Source organism: Heterodontus francisci, unplaced genomic scaffold (genome assembly GCF_036365525.1).
Source record: "Heterodontus francisci isolate sHetFra1 unplaced genomic scaffold, sHetFra1.hap1 HAP1_SCAFFOLD_515, whole genome shotgun sequence".
Classification (NCBI taxonomy): Eukaryota; Metazoa; Chordata; class Chondrichthyes; order Heterodontiformes; family Heterodontidae; genus Heterodontus; species Heterodontus francisci.
The window spans coordinates 1-16155 of NW_027140266.1; positions in this window are offsets into that span (position 1 = coordinate 1).

Sequence of the window (16155 nt, forward strand, 5' to 3'; positions counted from 1 at the left end):
GAAACATCTCAGAAATCCTTTCTGCATTTTCTCGAATACCTTAACATCCTTCCAACTGTGAGGTTCCTGGAACTTGACACAATACTCTAGTTGAGGCTGAACTAGTGTTTTATACAGTTTAACATATCTTCCTTGATTCTTGTCCCCTGTGCCCCTATTTATAATTCCCATGTTACTGTATTTTATGTCAATCACTTTCTCACCTTTCTGGCATCTGTCAGTGATTTGTGCACATCTACCCTCAGCTCCCTCTGCTCCTGCACCCACTTTATAATTGTACCCTTTAATCTATATTACCCCTCCTCTTTCTTCCTGTCAACATGAGTCACTTCACACTTTTCAGCATTAAATTTCATCTTCCACCTGTCAGCCCATTCCACCAGCCTGTCTATGTCCTCCTGACGTCTGTCACTATCCTCCTCACAGTTCACAATACTTCCAGGATTTGTGTCATCTGCAAATTTTGAAATTCCGCCCTGTATATCCAAGTGAATGTCATAAATATCCACCAAGAAATACAGGGGTCCGAGCAATATTACAGAGTGAAACATAACTGTACAGAGAATTAGGAGGGACAGATAGCACTGGAGTAGAAAAGAGTAATGTATTAGATGGTGTCAGTGTAAGAGGGAAGGTGATAAGCTCTAAATTCAATTTAGTGTGTGTTTATAAGCAAGGTTATAAATAAGGTTGTTGAGCTGCAGGCACAGATAACCATGTGGAAATATGATGTTGTGGCAATAACAGAGTCCTGGCTCTAACAGGGGCAGGACTGGGTAGTGAATATTCCTGACTACAAGGTGTTCAGTAAAGAGAGGGAAGGAAGGAAAGGAGGAGGGGTATCAGGATTGATTAAGGAGAACATTAGAGTGCTGGAAAGGGATGATGTCGGAGAGGAGCCAAGGATAGAATCCATCAGATGAGAGCGAAACAAATAAAGAAATACCATGACATTGCTGGGTGTGTTCTATAGGCCAACAACTAGTGGGAAAGATACAGAGGGACAGATTTGCAAGGAGCTGACTGAGAGGTGCAAGAGGTAATGAGTAGATATAACGTTGGGATTTAATTATCGTAATTTTGTACGTTGGGATGTTTCCAGTCCAACGAGGAAGGAGGCATTGCTGGATGTGGTTCTGCAGAATGAGGTGGGACAAGTGAATTAAGGGTCAGTTAGGGAACATTTAGGGGACAGTGTCACTGCCCACATTCTCTCAGTAAGAGACTGGATGGTTCTCTGGGATTAAACACTTCAGGTGCTACAATGGGAGTGTTTAGATTTTGAGTGGAGTTTATTTGGGTAATTGTCTGAATATTGACTGGGATAGTAACAGTATAAAGGGCAGAGAGGGACAAGAATTTCCAGAGTGTGTTCAGGAGAATTTCCTACGTCAGTTTGTTTCCAGTCCAACGAGGAAGGAGGCATTGCTGGATCTGGTTCTGGGGAATGCGGTTGGACAAGTGAATTAAGAGTCAGTCGGGGAACATTTAGGGGACAGTGAACATCGTATCATAAGGTTGAGGTTGGTAATGGAAAAGGAGAAAGAGAAATCCGGAGGAAAGATAATTCATTGAGGGAGAACCAATCTCAATAGAGTGAGACTGATCTGACCCAAATAAACTGAACTCAAGGTCTAAACACTCCCATTGTAGCTCCTGAAGCGTTCAGTCCCAGAGACCCATCCAGTCTCTTACTGATGGAGTGTGGGAGATGACTGAGGGGAGTGGGATGCAGCATCTGAGGGAGGTGGGTTGCAGTGATGGAGGGGAGTGAGATACAACGACTGAGGGGAGTGTGATACAGCGACTGAGGGGAGTGTGATACAGCGACTGAGAGGAGTGTAACGCAGTGACTGAGGGGAGTGTGATGCAGTGACTGAGGGGATTGTGATACAGTGACTGAGGGGAGTGTGACGCAGTGACTGAGGGGAGTGTGACGCAGTGACTGAGGGGAGTGTGATACAGTGACTGAGGGGAGTGTGACGCAGTGACTGAGGGGAGTGTGACGCAGTGACTGAGGGGAGTGTGATGCAGTGACTGAGGGGAGTGTGATACAGTGACTGAGGGGAGTGTGATGCAGTGACTGAGGGGAGTGTGATACAGTGACTGAGGGGAGTGTGAAACAGTGACTGAGGGGAGTGTGATGCAGTGACTGAGGGGAGTGTGATGCAGAGACTGAGGGGAGTGTGATACAGCAATGTAGTGAACAGGATGGAAGATTATGGTTTTATAAAGACTGCTATCTAACATTCTCTTGACACTAGTTCCATCCTGTTGACCTGTTGTGTTTTTCTCCATGTCTCACTCTGCAATGTCTCCCTCCCTTTACTGCAGAACCCGAGACTTCCCAAAGTCAGAACTCCGTGGAACAATCGACTGGAGAATCCACTGAGCGTTCATCCTCTATCCCAGCGGGCTCTGGAAACTCAGGTACCTGCCTTGTGGGGTTATCATTACAGAATCATAGAATCAGAGACTGGTTAGAGCACAGAATGAGGCCCTTCAGCCCATTATACCTGCACTGTGTGACCAGTTGGAATTTTCTCTCACTCCTGCACTCACCCGTGTTTCTTCTCCTTTCTTCCTGATCTAGAGATTTCCACAACTCAGGGACCAGAGAAACAATCATTTGCAGAATCCACGGGGAAATCACCCTCTACCCCAGGAGTATCGTCCTCCTCAGGTATCCGTCTTGTGGGATTCGATCATAGAATTATAGGACGGTTGGAGCACAGGCGGAGGCCATTCGGCCCATCGAGTTAATACCAGCACTCTGAAAGACCAATGTCAGTAGTTGCACTTCCCCGCCCATTCCCTGTAGTCCTGCCAATGTGTGTACCCTCCAGAAATTCATCGAATTTCATTCTGAATCCTCGATTGAATCTGCCTCCACCACAATACTCCAGCTGGAGCTGAACCAGTGTCAATCAGACCTTTCACCCAATGTGACTCCTGAAACACACTCACTCCCTGAGACTCGCTCAGTCTCAACTGTGATCTTCCTCCGAGGACAGGCTGCCTCCGACCCTCTCCAATCTTCCTCTGATTTACCAGTTCAGAACAGCCTGGGCAGTCAGGGCTTGTGATAGAGCTGTCAGCAGTGGGGAACTCTGTGTCCTTCTAGTAAGGGGGCACAACACAGGCGGGGTGTTGGAGGGGGAGAGAGTCTGTGATACCAGGAGGATCTGAGTCTAGCACTGTGGAGCTGAATTGTGGATGTGGAATTTACAGAACAGGAGCAGGAGAATGAGCCCAACTTGTCCACACTGGTGTTTATATTCCACACAATCATCCTCCTACCCTGATTCACCTCCCCAAGTGAGGTATAACTGAGGGATATGGAGAGCGGAACTGTGTACAGTGCTCCGAATGTGATCTAACTGAGGGATATGGAGAGCGGAACTGTGTACAGTGCTCCGAATGTGGTCTAACTGAGGGATATGGAGAGCGGAAGTCTGTACCATTCTCCGAGTGTGTTATAACCAAGGGAAATGGAGAACAGAACTGTACACAGTGCTCGGAGTGTGGTCTAACTGAGGGATATGGAGAACAGAACTGTACACAGTGCTCGGAGTGTGGTCTAACTGAGGGATATGGAGACTGGAACTGTGCACAGTGCTCGGAGTGTGGTCTAACTGAGGGATATGGAGAGCGGAACTGTACACAGTGCTCCGAGTGTGGTCTAACTGAGGGATATAGAGAACAGAACTGCACACAGTGCTCGGAGTGTGGTCTATCTGAGGGATATGGAGAGCGGAACTGTACACAGTGCTTGGAGTGTGGTCTAACTGAGGGATATGGAGAGCGGAACTGTGCACAGTGCTCCGAGTGTGGTCTAACCGAGGGATATGGAGAATGGAACTGTGTGCAGTGCTCGGAGTGTGGTGTAACTGAGGGATATGGAGAGCGGAGCTTTGTGCAGTGCTCCGAGTGTGGTCTAACTGAGGGATATGGAGACCGGAACTGTGCACAGTGTTCCGAGTATGGTCTAACTGAGGGATATGGAGAGCGGAACTGTACACAGTGCTCCGAGTGTGGTCTAACTGAGGGATATGGAGAACAGAACTGTGCACAGTGCTCCGAGTGTGGTCTATCTGAGGGATATGGAGAGCGGAACTGAGCACAGTGCTCCGAGTGTGGTCTAACTGAGGGATATGGAGAGCGGAACTGTGCGCTGGGCTCCGAGTGTGCTCTAACCGAGATTCTGGTGATATTTAATCTAATGCCTCTGCCTTAGAATTCAATTCCACTAGAAATGAAGCCCATTGCTCTGTTTGAAATGAGATTTACAGCACCTGAAATCACAGGAAAGATATTTACATTGAGCTAAGTTCCAGTAAACCTACATCAAAATTTCGGGATGTTCTTACTATCTGAAGGACAGTTTCACAATGACTGACTCCAGACAGAGTGTGAGCCTGGAATTCTGATGGAAACTGTCTTTGATATCAATATTGAGAAATTGAACCGAACTCTGACTCGGTTTATTTCTCTCTGTCTCTCTCTCTCTCTATCGCTCTCTCTCTCCATCATTTTCTCTCCCTAACTCTCTCCATGTCTCTGTCAATTTATTTCCCTGTGCTTCTCTCTGTTTTCTCTCACTCCCTCTCTCCCTGTTTCTCTCTCTCTCTCTCTCACTCTCTAACTCTCACACTCTCAGTGTCTCTCTGTCTCTGTGTTTCCATTTATCTCTCTCCCTCACCTCTTTCTCGCCTTCTCTCTCTTTCTCTCTCTCACTTCTTCACTCCTGCATTGTCTCTTGCATCTGTTCCCAGCAGTTAAATGTCCGACCCAGTGCTGTGAGGAGCCCAGACAGAGCAGGAGGAGCCACTCATTCCCGAGGGCTGTTCCTCCAACCTCCAGTTCCCATGAGACTGATTTTTCATTGCAGGTCCCGGGAGGAGGACAAGTCCTGGACCAGCAACAGGCGCTGACTGCAAACCCTCAGAGGCGGGACATTCCAGGCCAGGTATCCATCAGCTGGTGGTAGGAAAGATCCAATCACAATCATCCAGGGTCCGAGCCCCGGAACCCTCAGTCCCTGACTTATTCTGGGATCATTTGCTGTTGGGAACCTCCCAAATATCCTGCTTTATAATCCTGCAAATCTCTCGCCAACATGAACTGGGAAACCCAGTCCCCTTACACTATCTTTCTATTGGCTCTCGGTGTTTGAGTGCCATCACCATAGGGTATGACACCATTTATTGCCCCCTCACCATTGCCCTGTGAGGCTGGAGGTGTGGGGCATCCTCCTCGACACTCAGCGGGGAGCTGCGGGAGGGCATTCAGTGACAGCGATTGGCCATGGGCTGTCTGCCTTGGATTGTGCAGCTCCCAGTGTCGAAGAGCCCCTCGATTGCTCTGCCACCCCCGAGCTTGCCCCCTCCTCTCACCTCTCCCTACCCCACCCGCCATACCCGGTTAGCATTCTGGCCTCTAACTCTACTCGGGGCGGGGGGTGGTGATGGTGTGTTTGGGGTCGGCTGGTGTCTGAAAACTTTGCCCCTCTCCATGTTGCAGTAATGCTGGACTTGTCGGAGGAGGACTGTGAGAAGCTCAGTGTCGATTTCCAGGTGATGTACGTCGGGGAAAGGAAACCGGAGACTCGCGAGGAAAAGGAAGCCTATTTCCGGCAGGTGAGGGATTTATTCCCCAGTCATTCTCCAAGCGCCGGCATCGCTGGGCAAGGCTGGCATTGCGTAACCAGGCCTGGTCAGCCTTAATAGATCATCTCTGGTTAACACTAATTAACCACTCCTAGTTAGCATTGAATAACCATCGCTAGTTAGCATTCAGAAATCATTCCGAGTCAGGATTCCTAATTCCCAGTGCTTACCCATTTCTGGTTGGCATTAACTGCCCATTGGCAGTTGGCATTGAGAAGTGGTCAGTGATGGGCATTCCCTTCCTCAATCGATGGAAAATGTTTGATTGAACTGCTGGGAAAGGGATTCCTCAGATGTTCAATGAGCAGCCAGTAACCTGGTGTTAAGGGGAGGAGACTCCCCTTGGTGTGAAGGAGATTCCCCCCTGGTGTTGGGGACTCGCTGATGTTTCCTGAGAGCCTGCGGTGAGTTGCGGTATAACTGCAATCCCTCCCTATCGTAGCTGACTCCTCACCGGGTGATTCCCATCCATTCCCAGGTAGAGGACATGCTAAGAGACCATCTCCCGTGCAAGAAAGTACGGCTGACGTCTGGAGGTGGGGAGCCGGATAACGTTGGGAAGAAGAAAAGGAAATGAGCCGGACGATCCGGGATTGTCAGCGGGTGGATTACAACCCGATCTGGGCTGATGTGTTTCTGTCTGTTTGTGTTTGTGTGTTTGTGTGTCTGTGTCTGTGTCTGTGTGTGTGTTTGTCTGTGTGTGTTCGTGTGTGTTTATCTGTATGTGTTTGTGTTTGTGTGTTTGTGTCTGTGTGTCTGTGTTTGTCTGTGTGTGTTCGTGTGTGTTTATCTGTATGTGTCTGTGTGTGTGTGTGTTTGTCTGTGTCTGTGTGTGTGTTTTTATCTGTATGTGTCTGTGTCTGTGTCTGTGTCTGTGTGTGTGTTTGTCTGTGTGTGTTTATCTGTATGTGTCTGTGTGTGTGTGTCTGTGTCTGTGTGTGTGTTCAAAATGTGATTTGTAAGATGTTTTAAAAGGGATTTATAAAGGGCTTCAAAAGTTATTGAAATGGGTTTCTAAAGGGATATTAAAGGTGTTTAAAAGTAGTTTCTATCGTGCTTTTAAAGATATTTTTAAATGGGTTTATAAAGGGGTTTTCACAGCTGTTCAGAAAAGGTTTGTAATCGAGTTCCGAAGAAGTTTAAAATCGTTTATTTTATTGTCTTAAAGCTGTTTAAATGGTTTATGATGTTGTTTTGAAATAGATTAAAGTCGCTTTATTTAGGGATTCTAAAGGGTTTTAGAAGGACTTATAACCGGGTTTTAAAGGTGTTTAAAAGGGTTTAAAAGTCAGTTTATTGAAAGCTTTCTGAGGTGTTTAGTATCTGTTTTAACAGGGTGTATTGATTTACTGATGAGATTATATTTGGAAGGGGCTGTAATGCGGGATTTAAACAGGGTTTAACAAGATTTTTTATTTAAATTGGAGGAGTACAGAGTTATTGGAGGGTTAGAAGGCCGGAGGAGGTTACAGACATAGGGGGGGGTGGGGGTTGTAGGGGCCGGAGGAGGTTACAGAGATAGGGAGGGTTGTAGGGAATGGAGGAGGTTACAGAGATAGGGAGTGTTGTAGGACTGGAGGAGGTTGCAGAGATAGGGAGGGTTGTAGGGAATGGAGGAGGTTACAGAGATAGGGAGTGTTGTAGGGCTGGAGGAGGTTACAGAGATAGGGAGGGTTGTAGGGGCTGGAGGAGGTTGCAGAGATAGGGAGGGTTGTAGGGAATGGAGGAGGTTACAGAGATAGGGAGGGTTGTCGGGGACGGAGGAGGTTACAGAGATAGGGAGGGTTTTCGGGGATGGAGGAGGTTACAGAGATAGGGAGGGTTGTAGGGGCTGGAGGAGGTTACAGAGATAGGGAGGGTTGTCGGGGAAGGAGGAGGTTACAGAGATAGGGTGGGTTGTAGGGGCTGGAGGAGGTTACAGAGATAGGGAGGGTTGTCGGGGACGGAGGAGGTTACAGAGATAGGGAGGGTTTTCGGGGATAGAGGAGGTTACAGAGATAGGGAGGGTTGTAGGGGCTGGAGGAGGTTACAGAGATAGGGAGGGTTGTCGGGGAAGGAGGAGGTTACAGAGATAGGGAGGGTTGTCGGGGACGGAGGAGGTTACAGAGATAGGGAGGGTTTTCGGGGACGGAGGAGGTTACAGAGATAGGGAGGGTTGTAGGGGCTGGAGGAGGTTACAGAGATAGGGAGGGTTGTCGGGGAAGGAGGAGGTTACAGAGATAGGGAGGGTTGTCGGGGACGGAGGAGGTTAAAGAGATAGGGTGGGTTGTCGGGGACCGACGAGGTTACAGAGATAGGGAGGGTTTTCGGGGACGGAGGAGGTTACAGAGATAGGGAGGGTTGTAGGGGCTGGAGGAGGTTACAGAGATAGGGAGGGTTGTCGGGGAAGGAGGAGGTTACAGAGATAGGGAGGGTTGTTGGGGACGGAGGAGGTTACAGAGATAGGGAGGGTTGTCGGGGACGGAGGAGGTTACAGTGATAGGGAGGGTTGTCGGGGACGGAGGAGGTTACAGAGACAAATTGTGATGTATTGGGGGAAGGAAAAGATATAAAAAGTGGGAGTTGGGACAGACAGACTGGAACCTGGTTAAGATCTGTCCAATCTGTATACTGATCTGCTGGCTGTAACACGTTTTAATTCTCAGGTTAAAATTCAGTGGGTTTTGCTGGAAACTTTGGATTTTCTGTTTGTTTAATGAATGATTGTTTAATAAATGTCTGACATCTGACATTCAGTGTTGTGACTCCCATTGATTTGAGGAATAAATTACCGGTGAGAATACAAAATATTTACATCTCCTTCAGCAGGTTCTGACATCTGAATCCAGTCCCTCACTACTCGAACTGGGTGTACACCTGACTCCAGTCACTCACTACTCGACCTGGGTGGATATCTGACTCCAGTCCCTCACTACTCGACCTGGGTGGACACCTGACTCCAGTCCCTCACTACTCGAACTGGGTGTACACCTGACTCCAGTCACTCACTACTCGACCTGGGTGGACATCTGACTCCAGTCCCTCACTACTCTACCTGGGTGCACACCTGACTCCAGTCCCTCACTAATCAGCCTGGGTGTACACCTGACTCCAGTCCCTCACTACTCGAACTGGATGTACACCTGAATCCAGTCCCTCGCTACTCGAACTGGTTGTACAGCTGACTCCACTCCCTCTCTACTCGACCTGGGTGCACACCTGAATCCACTCCCTCACTACTCAGCCTGAGTGTACACCTGACTCCAGTCCCTCACTACTCGCTACGCGAACTGGATGTACACCTGAATCCAGTCCCTCACTACTCGAACTGGATGTACACCTGACTCTAGTCCCTCACTACTCAACCTGGGTGTACACCTGACTCCAGTCCCTCACTACTCAACCTGGGTGTACACCTGACTCCAGTCCCTCACTACTCGCTCTGGGTGTACACCTGACTCCAGTCCCACACTACTCGACCTGGGTGTACACCTGACTCCAGTCCCTCACTACTCGCTCTGGGTGTACACCTGACTCCAGTCCCTCACTACTCGCTCTGGGTGTACACCTGACTCCAGTCCCTCACTACTCGCTCTGGGTGTACACCTAACTCCAGTCCCTCACTATGCGCCCTGGGTGCACACCTGACTCCACTCCCTCACTACTCGACCTGGGTGTACACCTGACTCTAGTCCCTCACTACTCGACCTGGGTATACACCTGACTCCAGTCCCTCACTATTCGCCCTGGGTTTGCACCAGACTCCAGTCCCTCACTACTCACTCTGGGTGTATACCTGACCTCACATCTCACTATGCAATGTTACAATCTGAAGGGGAATTTGCAGGTGGTGGTGTTCCCATTGTGTCTGCTGCCCTTGACCTTCTAGGTGGTAGAGGTCACGGGTTTGGAAGGTGCTGTCAAAGGAGCCTTGGTGTGTTGCTGCAGTGCATCTTGTAGATGGTACACACTGCTGCCACTGTGTGTCGGTGGTGGAGGGAGTGAATGTTTGTGGATGGGGTGCCAATCAAGCGGGCTGCTTTGTCCTGGATGGTATCGAGCTTCTTGAGTGTTGTTGGAGCTGCACCCATCCAGGCAAGTGGAGAGTATTCCATCACACTGCTGACTTGTGCCTTGGAGATGGTGGACAGCCTTTGTGGAGTCAGGAGGTGAGTTACTCACCTCAGGATTCCCAGCCTCTCACCTGCCCTTGTAACCACAGAACAAATGGGACCCCTGGGGTTAGAATATAATGAAGGAATTCGATTGTCACCCATAGCGGTGACTTCTGAGCATCGATTGTTACGAGACAAAACCAGGGGAAATTCTGAACCCAATAATGACCCGTGTACATAAAATACCAGAAAATGTTCTTTAGAAAACTCAGCACAGTCACTGTTCTGAGAACCACAGCCACCGTTTTGTCAGTGTGATATTTTATTTTCAACTTCTGGCAACAAATGGCCACAAATCGATCGAAGGTGAAAGTGACGGTGAACCAGACAGAACAGTCTGTGTCTGTGTAAAGCAGGACGGTGTGAATATTACACACGGGGATCAAAAGCAAGGTAAGAAACTCCATCATATAGTAAATCGGAATGTGCCTCAGTATCAGATCGATGACAATGACCAGTAGATCCACCGCTGCCATGGTCACCAGGTAGTCAGTGACACATTTGGAGAGACCGCACTTTCCCCGAGACAGGATCACAATGGTCACTAAGTTAACTGTAAGGATGGGAAATAAAGAGGGTGATTATACATCAGGCTGGGACTAAAGCTACCAGTTTAACTGTGTATGATTGAAATTTACAAGCGTGTTACAATACAAAGGCAGCTCAATGGAGTTCAGGTACAGATGAGCCAGGGTGGAGCTGAATGGTGGAGCAGGTTTGAGGGACTGAATTTCCTGCTCCTGTCCCTATGTTACACAAACTCTCTCTCTCCTTGGTCTTGTTTGCATAATTAGCTCGGTTTGCGGTCTTTGGGAGATCTGTGCCTCTGATATGGGCAGTGCAATGTCCTCAGTCACTGCAAAACACGACAACCTCAGACTTTGTCAAGGCTCTCATTGTCTGGCCTCTGATGCACAGCGTGCAACTTTCAAATCTGTTGGTCACAGGGACACGCCCACATCAGGCAGCCTCAGAATGGACGATGGATGCGCAGTGGGTTGGAAGAACTTCCTTGTATTCCAGTGTTAGAATCGGCAATTTGAAAGCGAAATGCAAGCAGGAGTAGGCCAGAGGGCCCCTCAAGCCTGCTCCGCCATTCAACAAGATCATGGCTGATCTTTGGCTTCAGTTCCACTCTCCCACACTATGGACTCACCAAAGATCTATCGGTCTCAGCCTTGAGTATACTCAGCGATTGGGCATCCACAGCCGTCTGGGCTAGAGAATTCCAAAGACTCACAGCTCTCTGATTGAAGAAACTGCTCCTCAACTCGGCCTGAAATTATGGGGGATTATTGGGAGAATATTTCCCTGCTGTGTTCTGGATGTTTCAGCCAGGAAAAACAGCTTTGACCCTGTCCAACCCACTTCGAATCTAAGAGCTTTTACTGAGATCATCTCTCACTCTTCCAACTTCCACAGAGTACAGGCCCGATCCACTCAATCTCTTATCCCAGATGCCTCTCTCATCGCCGGAAGCAATGTTGGGAATCTTGGCTGCACCAATCCCCAAGACAACCATATCCGCCCTTCCATAAGGAGACTGAAACTGGGCAAGGTGCGGTCTCACCAAAGTCCTGTGCAATTGTTCCAAGGCTTCTATCTCTTGAACTTCAGCCCCATTGCAATAAAGGCCAACAGGCCATTGGCCTTCCTAATTGCCCACTGTACCTGTGTGCTGGCTTTCTGTGCACAAGGAGCACCCGAACCTCTCTGAGCATCAACACTGAGCAATTTCACACATATTACAACCCATTGTCCAATACTGACCAGAACATGCTCAGACCCTCCCTCAGTTCCAGTCTCCCCTACACCCTTCATACTGGGAAGCTGAATACAGGTCATGTTACAGCACCAACACCCAGCCGGTTACCAAGCACTCAGGAGAGATGTTTCCTTGTTTGTTCCTCACTAGTCCTTTCACTGAACACCTTTCATTTGCATGGATTCTTCCAGATTGCACATCATTGATGAAATGATAAATGTTTCAGCCAACCAGCACTGCCGTCGGTCACACGTCAATCCGCTGTGGTGGATGTAGGAGTTGGAGCTGTCACTGAGACTGACACTGTTCACAGCAGATTGGAGCCGAGACTGAGGAGGAAGCAGCTGGAACTGAACACACTGCATCTCCCACCCAGTGACACCTCCTTTGGAGACTCTGGTAAGCAGTTGGGTACGGGCAGACTGTTAAAACAAGCTCTGGAGTATGTCACTAGCTAGGTGTTGACTCAGGGTGTGGGTCCTGCCTGTCCTGACCCCATACAGGGCTCAGTAATGGACCTGATTATTAGAAGGGTGTCTATACAGGGAGACTGGAGAGGGACGTGGAGGAGAGAGATGGCAGGTCTGTAAAACACATACGGTTTAATCACTGATGGTATTGCGACAGAGAAGCAGGGAAGGACTGGAGTCAAGGAATTGGTGTCTCTCAAGGACATTTAAGGAGGGAGAGCTCACCTCTGTCTGTAGGAGTCTCTGAGGGAGAGAGGTAGAGCTCACCTCTGTCTGTAGTATCCCAGTGAGGGAGGGAGGGAGAGCTCACCTCTCTCTGTAGGGGTCTCTGAGGGAGAGAGGTCGCGCTCACCTCTGTCTGTAGAATCCCAGTGAGGGAGGGAGGGAGAGCTCAACTCTGTCTGTAGTATCCCAGTGAGGGAGGGAGGGAGAGCTCACCTCTGTCTGTAAGAGTCTGTGTGTGCGGGAGAGAGGGAGAGTTGACTGAGTATAAACAGATGATCCCTCTCCCCCACTCACTATTTAAATTTCCCTCTGATTCCCCATTCCATTAACTCTCTCTAACACTAACTCTGCATTTCCCTTTCCAGAATATCACCCAGTGAGATGAGGACTCTGCTGCTGATCCTGTGTTCCCTGAGTGAGTCATTTACATTCTAGACAAACTTCACCGCGTTTACCTAAAGTCTTTGGGGACAAAAACCTCCCACAGTTTCTTGTTATTTGTGACTTCGATCAGGGCGGTTTCAGGGTTGAAAACCGGTTGGAGAGGTTCACACATGGAGTTTATATTTAAATAATTACTTTCCTATTATTTATACTGATCATTACTAATCAGTGAACAATGTATGTGTCTGTGATGGTTATTGTGTGAATACTGAGCAGAGTTCTGGTCTCTATATTACAAAAAAGATACAGAGACACTGGAGACTGTGCAGAAGGTATCACAAGCAAGATTGAAGATCTCAGTGGTTTTAACTTAGCTGAAAATATTGAACAAGTTGGGGCTCATTTCCCCATGAAAGTTCATAATGAGGGGGGGAAATCTGATCGAGGTATTGCTGATAGGGTGGGAGGAGGCAGGGAGCAGAGGGGCCGAATGGCCTATTTCTCTGCTGTGAATCCTACATGTATTAACTACTTGTATTATTGATTAATATTACTGATCTCTCTCCCAGATACTGTAAAATCATTGCGTTTATTTATACAAATTCACTGGTTCTGTAAATATTGGTACATTTAAAATTTGCCTCCATTATAGAGCTATATTTAAGTTTCTAATGTGATCCCGATATTTAGAGATTTGTATCGTTAAATTATCATTTATAGTCATGTGTTAGTTTATATTTCCCATTGCCAGTAAACTAAGTTTCCATTCAGTTCCTGTATAATATCTCCAGTGTAATATTTCCAACCGTACACACAACGAATACATTGGTGAATTTATCACTCAATTTACATAATGTGTTGTGTAATCTTTAATCTTTATTAAGCATTCAAGTTATTATATTCAATATTTAATTTATTGCTCTGTCAATGATTGTGCAGTAACAGAATGTTATTCCGAATCGAACTCGACCTGGGGACTGAGATACCCCATGATATCTCACACTGACCATCGAGTGTCTCTCACTGTCTGTACTCAGTGTTCACCTGGGGACTGAGATACCCCATGATATCTCACACTGACCATCGAGTGTCTCTCACTGTCTGTACTCAGTGTTCACCTGGGGACTGAGATACCCCATGATATCTCTCACTGAACATGTGCAGCTTTTCTATTGGGATGAAGTGAATTTGCGATCTTTACTGTTTTCTGTTACCTGAGAGCTGATTGAAAACCTAGAATAGGGAGGAGTGTCTGTGAGTATTGAGTTAGAGGGGGACGCTGAGCTGGGAGACAGATGGAAACCTGGGTAAAAGAAGGAGGACATTTTCCAGCTTTAATCCTGGGGATTTTTGGCATGGGCAGAGAGTGAAACTGAGGTTATTGGTATTTCGGGAGGGTCCAAGCTGCTGTGTAACATTAACTGTACTTTATATTAACATTAAACATCTTTCTGTCACTCAGTCACAGACTCCGCACTCACTAACCCGTGTGTAATTCACACAGTCCTGGACCAGCCCTGGAGGAGCATTGATTGTACAAAGACTGCATGCTCCAGCCAGTGGAAATGTGATGAGAATCTTGTTCAAGGATGGTACAGATTTAAAAGGTAATGTAAAGGAACAAATTCTGGGTAAACCAGTTAATGAGGGAGGAGAAAATGTACAAAAGAGAAGAAAGTGTCAGTGCAGGAACAGGAACTGCTGGGAGACTGAGAATGGAGAAGAAACGGATCCGACAAAGAGAAACAGGGAGAATAAAGGACATAGTCAGTACAGCAGAGAATAGAGAACGGGGACAGAGAGGAAAGGGCAATGCCTGGGATAAAGGGGACATAAAACAGGGACAGGGAGTGTAAGGGATCGCTCCCAGTTTCTGGTACTCTCTGACGGTACCAGTCTCCCTAACTGTTAATATTTACCAGCAGTTCAGGGACTGACTGTGTGATTATTGTTTCAGTTCTGGTGGACAGAAGATTCCGGAGACTGCTGTCCCACTGTATCACTGCTCCACAAAGTATCCAGGCTGGTTACAGGGTAATTTCAGCCTTTATAATATCAGATTTACATTCACTGTCCAGCACTGTTCACATCAGTTACAATCTTCAATATTTATAAACTCTCATTTCAGGTTCCCATCCCAGTGTGGGACAGGGGGAAGTAACCAGGACAGTTTGTTTTAACACGGGTGGAAATCGCTGTCACAAGACCCAGGAAATAAAGATCAAAAACTGCAGCAGTTATTTTGTTTATGAGTTGAAGCCTCCACCTGTCTGTAACGCTACTTATTGTACAGGTAGATTGCTGTTTGTATATGGTGCAGATGGGTGATTCTGGGATGTCCCGTGGTCACCCACAGAAATGAGACAGTTTACTCGCTCCCCTCCTTATTGTCAGGGACACAGTGAATAAAGGATGTGAAACACAAAGTGAACGTCACTGAAACTCCAGGGAACTGAACCAGACTCTGCTGTCCGTGTTGACCAGTCACTCCCTTCCTGACAGTGCCCATGGATGGTGATAGACCCCAAGTGTAGACCTGGGCACAACACACTCTCTATCCAGGGGCCAGTATGTGTTGTGGGACAGAGTGACTGAGGGGACTGGGATGCAGAGGTAACAATAACCACAACGTGCATTGATATAGTGCCTTTAACCTCCCATAATATCACACGCACTTGTCCATAACGTAAACAGACTGCTAATTTGATACAGGATCACATTCGGTGATGGTAGGACAGGTGGAAACCCTCTTGCTCCAGGATGTAGGTTTCAAAGGGTGTCTTAAAGGAGCAGGAAACGTTGAGAGGAGAGAGGTTTTAGGATGGAATTCCTGAGCTTAAGGCCAAGGCAGCTGAAACACCGGCTGTCAATGTAGGATTGAAGGAATTTGGGATGTGAAACAGTGTGGAATTGGAGAGGCGAAGTGACCATTGAGGGTTGTAGGGCCGGAGGATGTTAGAGTGTGAGGGAGGGGCATGGCCATCGAGGGTTTGAATGTGGGGGATGAGGATGTTTGAAATGAGGCGTTGCTCGACCAGGAGCCAGTGTAGGACAGCGAGCATAGGGAGGGGCTATGAGTGAACGGGACTCAGTGCGAGTTAGGGCACGGGGGGAGCAGCAGGGATTTGGATGAGGCCAAGTTTATGGAGACTGGAAGATGATCTGTACTCGGTGTTCACCTGGGGACTGAGATACCCCATGATATCTCACAGTGACCATCGAGTGTCTCTCACTGTCTGTACTCAGTGTTGACCTGGGGACTGAGATACCCCATGATATCTCACAGTGACCATCGAGTGTCTCTCACTGTCTGTACTCAGTGTTCACCTGGGGACTGAGATACCCCATGATATCTCACAGTGACCATCGAGTGTCTCTCACTGTCTGTACTCAATGTTCACCTGGGGACTGAGATACCCCATGATATCTCACAGTGACCATCGAGTGTCTCTCACTGTCTGTACTCAGTGTTCACCTGGGGACTGAGA